The sequence below is a fragment of the Spermophilus citellus genome, assembly GCF_964194105.1.
Source record: "Spermophilus citellus genome assembly, chromosome: 14".
In the NCBI taxonomy this organism is placed as follows: domain Eukaryota; kingdom Metazoa; phylum Chordata; class Mammalia; order Rodentia; family Sciuridae; genus Spermophilus; species Spermophilus citellus.
In genome coordinates, this window is record NC_138194.1 from 20,123,263 (window position 1) to 20,137,052 (window position 13,790).

The 13,790-nt window shown below is 40.1% G+C and overlaps 1 pseudogene across 1 annotated transcript; it reads left to right on the forward strand.

Moving 5' to 3' along the window:
* Positions 1 to 1,253: 1,253 nt before the first annotated feature.
* On the forward strand, positions 1,254 to 10,755 carry LOC308633166 (adiponectin receptor protein 1-like; annotated as a pseudogene). Its single transcript has 3 exons — positions 1,254 to 1,396; positions 1,463 to 2,235; positions 10,116 to 10,755. The product of its transcript is annotated as an adiponectin receptor protein 1-like (transcript).
* The last annotated feature ends 3,035 nt before the right edge of the window (positions 10,756 to 13,790 follow it).

The window sequence follows — 13,790 nt, forward strand, 5'->3', positions numbered from 1 at the left end:
GTAACTTACCCAAACTGAGTGAGAATAATATACACAACTAAACAGATCACTTTCAAGCAATGAAATAGAAGACACCATCAAAAACCTACCAAACAAAAAAAAAAAAGCTCATGACTCAATGCATACAACACCTTCAAAGAAGAACTAACTCCTCAAATTATTCCATGAAATAGAAAAAGAGGGAACACTTCCAAACTCATTCTATGAGACTAATATCACTTTGATTCTAAAATCATACAAAGTCACATCAAAGAAAGAAAACTTCAGACCAACCTCTCTAAAAAACAAATGCAAAAATTCTGAATGAAATTCTGACAAATCAAATACAAAAACATATCAAAAAGATGGTGCACCATGATCAAGTGGGATTCACCCTAGGGATGCAAATTTGGTTCAACATACGGAAATCAATAAAGGTAATTCATCACATCAGTAGATTTAAAGATAAGAATCATATGATCATATCAACAAATGCAGAAAAAGCATTTGACATAATACAGCACCCCTTCATGTTCAAAACACTAGAAAACTAAGGATAACAGCAACATATCTCAACATCGTAAAGGCTATCTATTCTAAGCCAGGCCAACATCATTCTAAATTGAGAAAAACTGAAGGCATTTTGTCTAAAATCTGGAGGAAGACAGGAATGCCCTCTTTCTCCCCTTCTATTCAACATAGTTCTTGAAACACTGGCCAGAGCAATTAGACAGATGAAAGACATTAAAGGAATAAGTACAGGAAAAGAAGAACTTAAACTAGCACTATTTGCTGACGATATGATGATTCTGTACCTAGAAGACCCAAAATACTCCACTAGAAAACTCCTAGAACTAGAATTCTGCAAAGTGACAGGATATAAAATCAACGCCCATAAATTAAGGCTTTTCTGTATATCGGTGACAATTCATCTGAGAGGGATATGAGGAAAACTACCCCATTCACAATATCCTATATATATATATATATATATATATATATATATATATATATATATATATATATACACACACACACACACACACACACACACACTTGGTTATCAACAAGAGAAGTGAAGGATCTATACAATGAAAATTATGGAACACTAAAGAGAAATCAAAGACCTTAGAAGATGGAAAGATGTAATTTCATCTTGAACAGGCAGAACTAATATTATCAAAATGACCATACTACCAAAAGCACTCTACAGATTTAATGCAATTCTGATCAAAATCCCTATGGCATTCTTCATAGAAATAGAAAAAGCAATCATGAAATTCATCTGGAGGGAGGTCGCTGAAGATCCAGGGCTGCTGGGCCGCAGGCCGCCTCCAGTGCCCCGGGATGTAGCTGGGGGACCACGGCCCACAGCAAAGCCTGCCAACCCAGCTGTACATTTCCTAGGGGCTGACCAGTGGGCGGGGGACTTGGCCTTTGCTCAGACTCCAGCAGCCCCAGCTCAGGCCTGAGAAGGGGACAGCCGGGAAGTAGCCCGCCTCGAGGTCGCCAAGGTCCCTGGCTCCCGCGCTGGAGCAGGCGCGGGTCTCTCAGCTTGGCTTCCCGGTGGTCGCGCTGGTAAACATTTCCGGCCCCTTCCACTGGGCGCTGCCTCTGAGGCGGCCTCCAAATCGCAGCCCCTGTGCAGGTGGCCTGCTCGTCCTCCCAGCTATCCCCCAGCGCCCAGCATCCCTGTGTTTGCCATCACAGGGAGATCTCTGCCCTCTGGGGCTGAAAGACCTCAGCCTTTTCCCAAGCTGAAGCTGCAGGGTACTGAGGTACCAGCCAGATGTCTTTCCCACAAAGGATCTGTGGTGGCACAGGGCAACGGGACTCCTGCCAGTAACAGGGAAACTGACTCGGTGGAACTGGCTGAACTGGGATCCCTGCTAGAAGAGAAGTGCCAGCAGGTAATTGCCAACCCAAAGAAGGCTGAAGAAGAACAAACATGTCCAGTGCCCCAGTAAGAAGAGGAGGAGGCATGGGTACTGACACTTCCCCTGCAGGCCCACCATGCCATGGAGAAGATGGAGGAGTTCATATATAAGGACTGGGAGGGGCATTGGAGGGTCATCCCATATGATGTACTTCCTGACTGGCTGAAGGACAATGACTATCTGTTACATGGCCACAGATCACCCATGCCCTCCTTTCGTGTTTGCTTCAAGAGCACTTCCGCATCCACACAGAAACTGGCAACATCTGGACCCATCTGCTTGGTTTCATACTATTTCTCTTTTTGGGAATCTTGACCATGTGCCGCAGTCTGGCTGGGCACAATTCAGGAGCCACTCGTCAAAAGAAACTAACTTTATTTTTAGAACTACACATGCCAAACAAAACCGCTCCTCAGGAAAAATCCCTCAGAGCCCAACTGCCACCACTCGCTTCCCACAAGCCTCTCACCCCAACACCAGCCTCTCCACCTCCCACCATCTTCCTGCTCTTGAGGCTGATTGGCTGGGTCATGTGGGCGGAGCCAAAGAAGTCCCCCAATGAGCAGCTCCCGTGGTCTGAAAGGGCAGGGAAACAGCCCAATGAGCATCACTGCAGAGGAGCCAATCAGCTAGATGTTGCTGGGGCCACTGTGAGCCAATCATCAGCTGGCAGTCTGAAGAGCGGGGGAAACAGCCAAATGAACATCCCCACAGAGGAGCCAATCAGCTAGATGTTGCTGGGGCCGCTGTGAGCCAATCATCATCCAGCAGCTGGAAGTTTGCTGGCAGCTGGAAATTTGCTGGGGCCCCTTTGGCTGTGGCTCTCAACATCTCCCCCTCTCTGTTTAAACAACAAGCATGAGGTTAGGGACCGTGCCTGCCTTAGGTTGTCCAATATTACATATGGTCTTTACCCGTCATCGGATGAGCTGACCTCAGGGTATCAGCCTCCTGTCTTAGGTTGGTACCATTGTAATTGGATCTTACCCGTCACTGACTACCGGTCCAGTATACAGCCACACCTGTGGAGAGGTACCAGCGTGGGGGGGTGGGGGGGTGAGGTTCTTTGGCTCACCTCTGTTGGCCCCCAAATTTTAGCTGAACGATCATGACAAGCAGAAGGGAGGAAGATACACCAAGCCAATTGACGGCTCCTTTTGGAAAAATTGTACCACCGATTACATCATCAGCAAAAATACCCCAGCACTACCACAAGTCTCTGCACCAACAGATAGTTCACAATGCATACAGGTGAGTTCACAATGCATACAAGTGATACATAGTCCAGGCAAGTTCTGCAAGCAGTTTAGTGATGGTTATTGCAGAAGCTGTAGATTGGTTTTATCTTTGTCTTCACCAGCACTGGGATGAAGATAGGAATTCTGGCAATAATGGCTAAAAAAAAAATTATGTAACATTCCAGAAGGCACTAAAAGAAAACAATTTTCTTAACAATTTACATTTTCTTGAAGAGAATTATTAAATATAATGAAAAGGAAAGGTGAAAGTAAACAAACAGATCTGTTAACCTCCTTTTTTGTTCACATATTAAAACAATCCTCAAAAGTTGTCTACCCAATTTAAATTAAACCATTTAAATCACGTGAATTAAAAAAAAAATATTTGGATCCATTTTTTCATGAGCGCTCATCATATATGATATATGGACATATGTACATTCAAACATATAACACAAAACACAAGTGTGCACACTTAATATAATACATACAACACATAACATAATAGTAAAGGCCTTATAACTTTTTACAGGTGAAATCTCCATTGCAATGTTTAAAAACTCTATAGTCAAAAAAATAGAACTGATAAGCAAAATATTAACCTAGGTCTGTATGAGCTCAAAAAACAAAATAGAACTTCATGATATGGGAAAGGGCAATAATAAAATAGATATTGAAAAAAGCATCCTGGTTCTGTTGCAGATGTAAGAATAGCCAAACTGGAGTTTTGGATATCAGCTGTTATGGATTTGAGCCAAATCATCTTCTTTTTGATCTGTAGAAATCGCTTTAGTTAATCTCTCTGGAATCCAAATCGGCTGCTGTTCTCCCTGTGGAAACACACAAACAGACCCCCGACTCCAGACAATTACTGGATCAGGACCTTGGTTAATCTCTCAGGAATCCAAATCAGCTGCTGTTCTCCCTGTGGAAACACACAAACAGACCCCGGACTCCAGACAATTACTGGGTCAGGACCTTTCCATTGTCCTGTTAGAATATCCTTCCAAAGTACCTTGGGCTTATGCACATTTTTTGGACACATATGCCTTTCCACAGCACTAAGTCCTGATGAATCCAAATTTTAAAAGTTTAGAGTAAAAAGGGTTATTTTAAGTTTATCTTTGGGGAATATATACCCCTTCCCAATTCCATCTTTTTGCTTTAATAAGTACATTTTAATAGTTTGATGAGCTCTTTGAACTATGCTTTGTCCCTGTGGATTGTATGGGATTCCTGTTATATGAGTAATGCCAAATGATGAGCAAAATTGTTTAAAATACGTAGAAGTATAACCAGGGACATGAATGCCCACAGTGGCAAAATTTTGTAAGCAATGAGCTATAACATCTTTACTTTTTTCTCCGGCATGAAGGGAGCCCATCAAAAATCCAGAAAAAGTATCAACTGTAACAAGCAAATATTTTAATTTTCCAAATTCTGGCAAGTGTGTGACATCCATCTGCCAAATATGGTTAGGTATCAATCCTCTAGGATTGATTCCAAGATTGACTTGTGGTAAAAAGGTCACACAATTTTGACATTGTTTTATTATTTGTCTAGCTTGTTCCTTAGTTATTTTAAAATGCTTTTGTAAAGTATTAGCATTGACATGGAACCTTTTATGAAAATGTATAGCTTCTTCTAGTGTAGAGAAAATATGTATGTCATGTGTAGTTTTACCTGCTAAATCATTGCCCAAACTAAGGGCTCCAGGCAATCCTGTATGTGCCCTGATATGTCCCATAAAGAATGAATATTTTCTGTCCCAGATTAGACTTTGTATAGTGGAAAGCAAAGAGAAAACACTAGAGGAAGGGGAAATCCTACCAGCATCTTCAAGGGATACTATAGCATTAACTATATACTGACTATTGGAAAATAAATTAAATACAGAATCTTTAAACATCACAAAAGCTTGTAATACTGCATTAAGCTCTACCTTTTGAGCTGATTGTTTGGGTACTAAAAATGTAAAAGTTTGATCAGGTGTAACTATTGCTGCTGTACCATTATTTGACCCATCAGTGAATATATTTGGAGCATTCATGATAGGTGTTTTTCTTGTCATTTTTGGAAAAATTACAGGATGTGATGACCAAAAAGACAATAAAGGATTAGATGGTAAGTGATTATCAAGTGAAACATTAGATTTGCACATGATTATTGCCCAAGTATTTAACTCATTAGCTAATTCATCAATTTGATTTATAGTATATGGAGTAATAATTTTATTGGGAGAAATTCCAAACACTCCCTTTGCTGCTTTTATTCCTTTGAGTATTAATTGTCCTACAGCCTCATGATACCTAGGAAGAATAGTGTTAGGAGAATAAGATAAATGTATCCATAATAATGGACCTTCTTGCCAAAATACTCCTGTAGGAATATTTTTTTGTTGGTAGTACAATAAATAATAAAGGCAAACTTACATCAATTCTATCCAAATGCATATTTTCCATATATGTTTCAATGATTTTTAATGCCTTTCTTGCTTCAGGCGTTAACATTCGGGGTGAATTTGGATCTGATGGACCTTTTAGGATATCAAATAAAGGTTCCAACTCTCCTGTTGGTATACCTAGATAAGGCCTTATCCAATTTATGTCTCCTAATAACTTTTCAAAGTCGTTAAGTGATTTGAGTTGATCTACTCGTATTTGAATTTTTGCTGGATGGACCATGGTTGAGGATAATAGAACTCCTAAATAATTAATTGGAAAATTTAATTGTACTTTATCTATTGCTATCTCTAGATTATATTTTTAATAAGTTTGTAAGTGTGGCATAACATTCTAGCAATGTGATTTTAGCTTTTTGTGCTAATAATACATCATCCATATAGTAAAATATTTGTAGTTCAGGATTTTGATTTCTAAGTGGCCAGATTACTTTGTTAACATAAATTTGACACATAGTTGGGCTGTTAGCCATCCCTTAAGGGAGTACTTTCCATTCCTATCTCTGATCAGGACCTTCATGATTCAGTGCAGGGATAGTAAATGCAAAACGTGGACTATCCTCAGGATGAATTGGAATTGAAAAAAAAAATCTTTAATATCTATAACTAAAACATACCAAGTTTTTGGCAAAGCAGACCATTGAGGAATCCCCGATTGAGCAGGTCCCATAATAAACATCTCATTATTAATGGCTCTTAAATCTTGCAATAATCTCCATTTACCAGATTTCTTTTTGATGACAAAAATGGGAGTATTATGGGGAGATACAGAAGGTTGTATATGTCCTTCCACTAATTGTTGTTTGACCAGATCATGGGCTGCTTGTATCTTTTCTTTAGTCAGGGGCCACTGAGGAACCCATACTGCTCTTTCTGATTTCCATGTAATTTTTATTGTCTCAGTGGCCCTTTGTGAAAATCCAACCCATGTCTGTCTCTTCCTTAATCTATTTGTATTGGTGCTGCTATACCTTGTTCTTGTTTTTCTAATCTTTTTCCTTTCCTAAAACCTTGTCTAGCCATAATAGTGGGTGCATTTTGATTGATGTTATTTGTTAATGTCAAACCTAATTGACCTAGGACATCTCATCCCCATAAATTTATGGGAAGATGATCCAATACATATGGCTGTATAGTTCCTTCATATCCTTCAGGATCCCTCCAATCTAATACCATTGCACTTCTATGGGGATTAGTTGCCACTCCTAGGCCTCGAAGCGTTTGAGTGGCTTGTTGTAATGGCCAATGTTTTGGCCATTCTTGATGAGATATGATGCTAAGGTCAGCACCTGTATACAGTAGCCCATTAAATTCATGTCCTTGAATATTTAGTTTTAACATGGGGCGATAATCTAAATTTAAAGAAAGCAAAGCCCAATCTACACATGTGGAGCCTAATCCCTTGGAACCTCTTTCTACAGCACGACTGGAAAATTTATCATGTAGGCTTGGTATTATTAGTAACTGTGCTATTCTATCACCTGGTGAAATTACTGATATACCCTTTGAAGAACTGGCTATAATATTTATTTCACCTTCATAATCGGGATCAATTACCCCAGGACTTATCATAAGTCCTTTTAGAGTAGAAGAGCTGCATCCCAATAATAAGCCTACTGTTCCTTTGGGAAGAGGTCCTTTTACCCCTGTGGGAATGATTTGAACTCCCATATCTGGAATTAGTACTGATCTGGCGGAGGCACAGATGTCCAACCCTGTGCTCCCTCTGGTTTGTCTGATGAGGGATCTGATGGAAAATGTGTCCTGGGCACTACCCTGATGGGGTTGCTGGGTTCCTCCAGTGCTCCGTATATTTGTGGTTTGGGGCCCCGGAGCATTGGGCCCCCCTGTCCATTTTTTGGCAATGGAGCCCGATGCCTTTCTCCACGATATCGTGGATAAACACCTGGTCCTTGTTCATTTTTTATAATGGAGTGCCCTTTATGGTGGTTTGAGAACGGTATTCATTAGCCCAATGTCTCCCTCTATGGCATCGTGGGCAAATACCCGGTATTCTACTCCTTTGATACCTAGTTTTGTTAAACCCTCCTCCTATGGGGCAATTCCTTTTACAATGTCCTGTTTGTTCACAATTGTAGCATGTTCTTGGCCTGGAATCTAAAGCCTGTTTTACTGCAGCTGCCACAATGTGCCCTTGTTCATTAATGTCTCTGGCATCTAAAGCCTGTTTTACTGCAGCTGCCATGACTTGCTCTTGTTCATTAATGTCTCTACATAATTTAATATATGTGTTTAAATCTTCATGTTTCCATGGTCTAATAATATCTCTGCACCAACGATTCGCTTGATCATAAGCCAGTTGTTTTATTAATGGCATTGCTTGTTCTATATTCCCCAAAACTCTGGTAGCTGTTTGAATAAGCCTATCTACAAATTCAGTGTAAGGTTCATTAGCTCCTTGTATTACCTTAGATAATTGACCTTGTAAACCTCCATGTCCTTGTAAAGTCTTCCATGCCCTAATCGCCTCTACAGCAATTTGTGAGTATATGCCAGGATCATATGCAATTTGTTGCTGCTGATCCTCATAAGGTCCCTTTCCTAACAACATATCTAGATTTCTCTGAGGATAACCAGCTGCTGCATTTTGCCTAGCCATTTCCTTGCAAAATTTCTCATTGGCAACCTTCCATAACAGGTATTATCTTCCATTTAGCACAGCTTTACACATATTAGCCCAATCTGCTGGCGTCATGTTCAAGTTGTTAATGGATTCGACCAAGCTTACAGTGAAGGGTGCTTGAGGACCATAGGTTGTTACAGCCTCTTTTAGCTGCTTCACTGTTTTGAAATTTAAAGCATGGTAAATTTGCTGTCCTCCTACCTCAAATACAGGGCATGTTAATACTTGAGATCCTGTCTCAGGATCCCAACTATCAGCTGCGGGGGTTGGGAGCCTCCCAGCATATGGAGGTGGTGCTGTTGATTGGACACTTATGCCCTCTGGTGATAGACTGGTGTTAGTAGCAGTCTCCTGTAGAGGTGGTGCTGTTGGTTGGACAGTTATGCCCTCTGATAGAAAGGTGTTAGTAGCAGTCTCCTGTTGTAACTTTTCCCCTGATGGCTTTTTCTGCTTTACACATTCTTCCTCTGACTAGTTCGAGAGACCTTCTCTTTTACTTGAACCTTTTCCTCTGTCTGACTAGCTTGAGAGACCTTCTCTTTTACTTGAATCTTTTCCTCTGTCTGACTAACTTGAGAGACCTTCTCTTTTACTTGAATCTTTTCCTCTGACTAACTTGAGAGACCTCTTTTACTTGAATCTTTTCCTCTGTCTGACTAACTTGAGAGACCTTCTCTTTTACTTGAATCAATATGTCTTCTCCTTCCTCTACCATTGTCTGAACTGAAGGCTTTGGACTAAGCAAACCAGATACCAATGCCCACAATGTCAATGTGCCAACTGGCAGACTTCCTGGGCTTTTCATTTCTATTCTTTTTAAATCTTCACCATGATGGTCCCACTGTGATATATTTAACAACTCCTCCTTAAAAAGCCATGGGCTACATTTTTGTATTGTATCAATGTATGCCCTGACTGCTCTTGATTTTACTGGGATGCCTCCTTCCTCTAACAATTTACTTAACACTCTTTCGGTTTGTTTTTTACTAATTTCTGATCCCATATTTCTACTATAATACAACCCAAAAAGATGACGCCAAACAAAACTGAGACAGAATGAAATAAAAATGGAACCACACAAAATCATTATATCAGCCTTTCTATCCTCCTGAAATGTCCAGCTGTCCTTTCTCCCTATCTGTTCCTCAGACGCAAATAGTTTTTCCTCAGATGTGAGCAGTTTTTCTTCCATCTCACTCATCTCCAGGGACAGGCAACTTAAAACAAAAATAAAGCAAAACAAAAGAGGAATCGTAAAATGGCTACCCATCCTCTCGCCCTTCCCTCAGGGGCGAACAGTTTACTTACCCTCAGTCGCTCCCCGTGCGAGCCACCAAATGCCGCAGTCTGGCTGGGCACAATTCAGAGCCACTCGTCAAAAGAAACTAACTTTATTTTTAGTACTACACACGCCAAACAAAACCGCTCCTCAGGAAAAAACCCTCAGAGCCCAACTGCCACCACCCGCTTCCCACAAGCCTCTCACCCCAACACCAGCCTCTCCACCTCCCACCATCCTCCTGCTCTTGAGGCTGATTGGCTGGGTTGTGTGGGCGGAGCCAAAGAAGTCCCCCAATGAGCAGCTCCGTGGTCTGAAAGGGCAGGGAAACAGCCCAATGAGCATCACCGCAGAGGAGCCAATCAGCTAGATGTTGCTGGGGCCGCTGTGAGCCAATCATCAGCTGGCAGTCTGAAGGGTGGGGAAACAGCCCAATGAACATCACCACAGAGGAGCCAATCAGCTAGATGTTGCTGGGGCTGCTGTGAGCCAATCATCAGGTGGCAGCTGGAAGTTTGCTGGCAGCTGGAAGTTTGCTGGGGCCCCTTTGGCTGTGGCTCTCAACAACCATGCTTAGACCAAATATGTACTTCATGGCCCCTCTTCAGAAGAAAGTGGTTTGGGCATGTTGTTTTTGGGTGCAGTGCTCTGCCTCAGCTTCTCCTGGCTCTTCCACACCATCTATTGTCATTCAGAGAAAGTCTCCCGGACTTTTTCCAAACTGGACTATTCAGGGATTGCTCTACTGATTATGGGGAGTTTTGTCCCCTGGCTCTATTACTCCTTCTACTGCTCCCCACAGCCTCGGCTCATCTACCTCTCCATCGTCTGTGTCCTGGGCATCTCTGCCATCATTGTGGCACACTGGGACTGGTTTGCCACTCCTAAGTACCTACAAACAAGAGCAGGAGTGTTCCTGGGACTTCGCTTGAGTGGTGTTGTGCCCACCATGCTGAGGGCTTTGACAAGGCCACCACAATGGGCCAGATGGGCTGGTTCTTCCTCATGGCTGTGATGTACATCACCGGAGCTGACCTTTATGCTGCTTGGATTCCTGAGCGCTTCTTTCCAGGAAATTTTGACATAGGTTCCAGTCCTATTAGATTTTCCATGTACTGGTGGTGGCCTGAGCCTTTGTCCACTTCTATGGGTTCTCCAATCTTCAGGAATTCTGTTATGGAATGGAAGGTGGCTGTACTGATGACTCCCTTCTCTGAGCCTTCCAACCTTGAGGTGGAGGAGGAACTTCCCAAGTGCTTTTAAAAATAACTTCTTTGCTGAAGTGAGAGGAAAAGTCTGAGTTTTCTGTTTCTAGAAGAAATCTCTTAGTGAATTCAGTACCAGTTAAGCTTCAGCTCACTTTCACAGCCACTGGGCAATAAACTTTCCATTCCCTTTTCCGGAGCTGGGGAAGGTGGGGATGGTCAACATAGTCATCCCCTTCCTCTGCAGTCACCCTCCTCAGCAAGAAAAGTACCATTCCCTCACAGAGACAGTACTTTGAAGCTCATTTTGAGTTCTTACTTTCTCCTGCAACCAATTTGGGAAAAAATTATGGACTGGGACTCTTCAGAAATTGTTTTCTTCTTTTTTTCTGAAAGAAAATGTCCCTCTCTTATTCCCTGTCCTTACTTTGTAACCTGGCTTATAACAGGCCATCCATTTTTGTAGCACACTTGTCAAAAACAATTATAACCTGGTCCCATCTTTCTATGGCCTAGATCTGCTTACATAGCAGGAAGAATAAGACACCAACTTTTACATAGCCCAGCTAATCATGGAAGTGTGTCCAGGCTTCAAATAATTTGAGTTTTAATTTTTTTTTTTTCTTGGCAGAGTAATGTAAAATTAAACTGGGGAAAGATATCTAATATTTAATACTAAGCCTTAAAAAGAAACCTGCTATCATTGCTATGTATCTTGATGCAAACATTATGATGATAATAAAAGAAAGTACAGCAGAAAAAAAAAAAAGAAATTCATCTGGAAAAATAAGATGAATATAGAGAAGAATATATATATATATATATATATATATATATATATATATATATATATATGAGGGAGAGAGAGAGAGAGAGATGATGAGCATTTTTTCATATATTTGTTGATTGATTGTATATCCTCTTCTGAGAATATATATATGAATATAGAGGTTATGAGCATCTGTATATTTAGAATATAAACCCAGAATAGCTAAATCAATCCTTAGCAGGAAGAGGGAGGCAGGTAGCATCACTATGCCAGACTTTAAACTATACTACAGAGCAATAGTAACAAAAACAGCATGTACTGGCATCAAAACAGGCTGGTAGACCAACAGTGTAGAATAGAGGACACAGAGACCAACCCAAAAACTACAATTATCTTATATTAGACAAAGGTGCTAGAAATATGCACTGGAGAAAAGAGAGCATCTTCAACAAATGGTGCTGGGAAAACTGGAAATCCATATGCAGCAAAATAAAATTGAATCCCTCTCTCTCGCCATGCACAAAAGTTAACTCAAAATGGATCAAGGGTCTAGGAATTAAACCAGAGACTCTCCAAATAGAAGAAAAAGTAGGACCTAATCTCCATCATGTGGGATTATGCCACAAATTTCTTTATAAGACTCCTATAGCACAAGAATTAAAACCAAAAATCAACACATGGGATGGAATCAAACAAAAAAGTTTTTTTTTTGTTAGAGAGAGAGAGAGAGAGAGAGAGAGAGAGAGAGAGAGAGAGAGAAATTTTAAATATTTATTTTTTAGTTTTTGGTGGACACAACATCTTTGTTTGTATGTGGTGCTGAGGATCGAACCCGGGCCGTACGCATGCCAGGTGAGCACGCTACTGCTTGAGCCACATCCCCAGCCCCCTAAAAAGTTTTTTATAAAAAAAATAGAATGGAGAGCCTACATCCTGGGAGCAAATTTTTACCCCTCATACATCAGATAGAGCACTAATCTCTAGTGTATATAAAGAACTAAAAAATCTTAACACCAAAAAAAAAACAATTAACCCAATCAATAAATTGGCCAAGGACCTGAAAAGACACTACTCAGATGAGGATATACAATCAATCAACAAATATATGAAAAATGCTCATCTTCTCTAGCAATTAGAGAAATGCAAATCAAAACTAAGATATCATCTCAAGCCAGTTGGAATGGCAGATATTATGCACACAAACAAATATAAGTGTTGGCGGGGATGTGGGGGAAAAGGTACACTCATACACTGCTGATGGGACTACAAATTGGTGCAGCCAATATGGAAAGCAGTATGGAGATTCCTTGGAAATATGGAAATGGAACCACCATTTGACACAGCTATTTCTTTCCTCGGACTATAGTCAAAGGACTTAAAAAGAGCATACTACAGGGACATAGCCACATCAATGTTTATAGCAGCAGAATTCACAATAGCTAAACTGTGGAGCCAACCTAGATGCCTGTCAATGGATGACTGGATAAAAAAAAAAATATGTGGTATATATACACAATGGAATATTACTCAGCACTAAAAGAGAATAAAATCATGGCTTTTGCCAGTAAATGAATGGAGTTGGAGAGTATTATTTTAAGTGAAGTTAGTCAATCCCCCCAAAAATGCCAAATATTATCTCTGATATATGGGGGATGACTCAAAATGGAGTAGGGAGGGAGAGCATGGGAGGATTAGATTAACTCTAGATAGGTAAGAGGGGTGGGAGGAAGGGTACAGGGGATTAGCAAGGATGGTGGCATGTGATGGTTATCATTATACAATGACATGATAAACATCATTATTCAAAAGACATGTACTCAAAGACTTGCATTGGGTGTCAACATACCTCATATACAAAGATAAGTGAAAAATTGTGATATATATGTGTATTAAGAATTGTAATGCAGAAATAAATGAGTACATGTATAATGGCATAAACTGATGTGAACATACTTTATGTAGAGAGATATGAAAAATTGTGCTCCATATGTGTAAAAATGATTGAAATGCATTCCACTGTTGTTTGTTTAAAAAATAATAGAAACATATATATATCTGCATATATATATATATATATATATATATATATATATATATGCAGATATATATGTATATATATGCAAATATATATGCGCATATATATGTATATATGTATATATGTATATATATGCGTATATATATGTATGTATATATGTATGTATGTATGTGTGTGTGTGTGTGTATATATATATATATATATATATATATATATATATATATATATATATATAAATTTTAA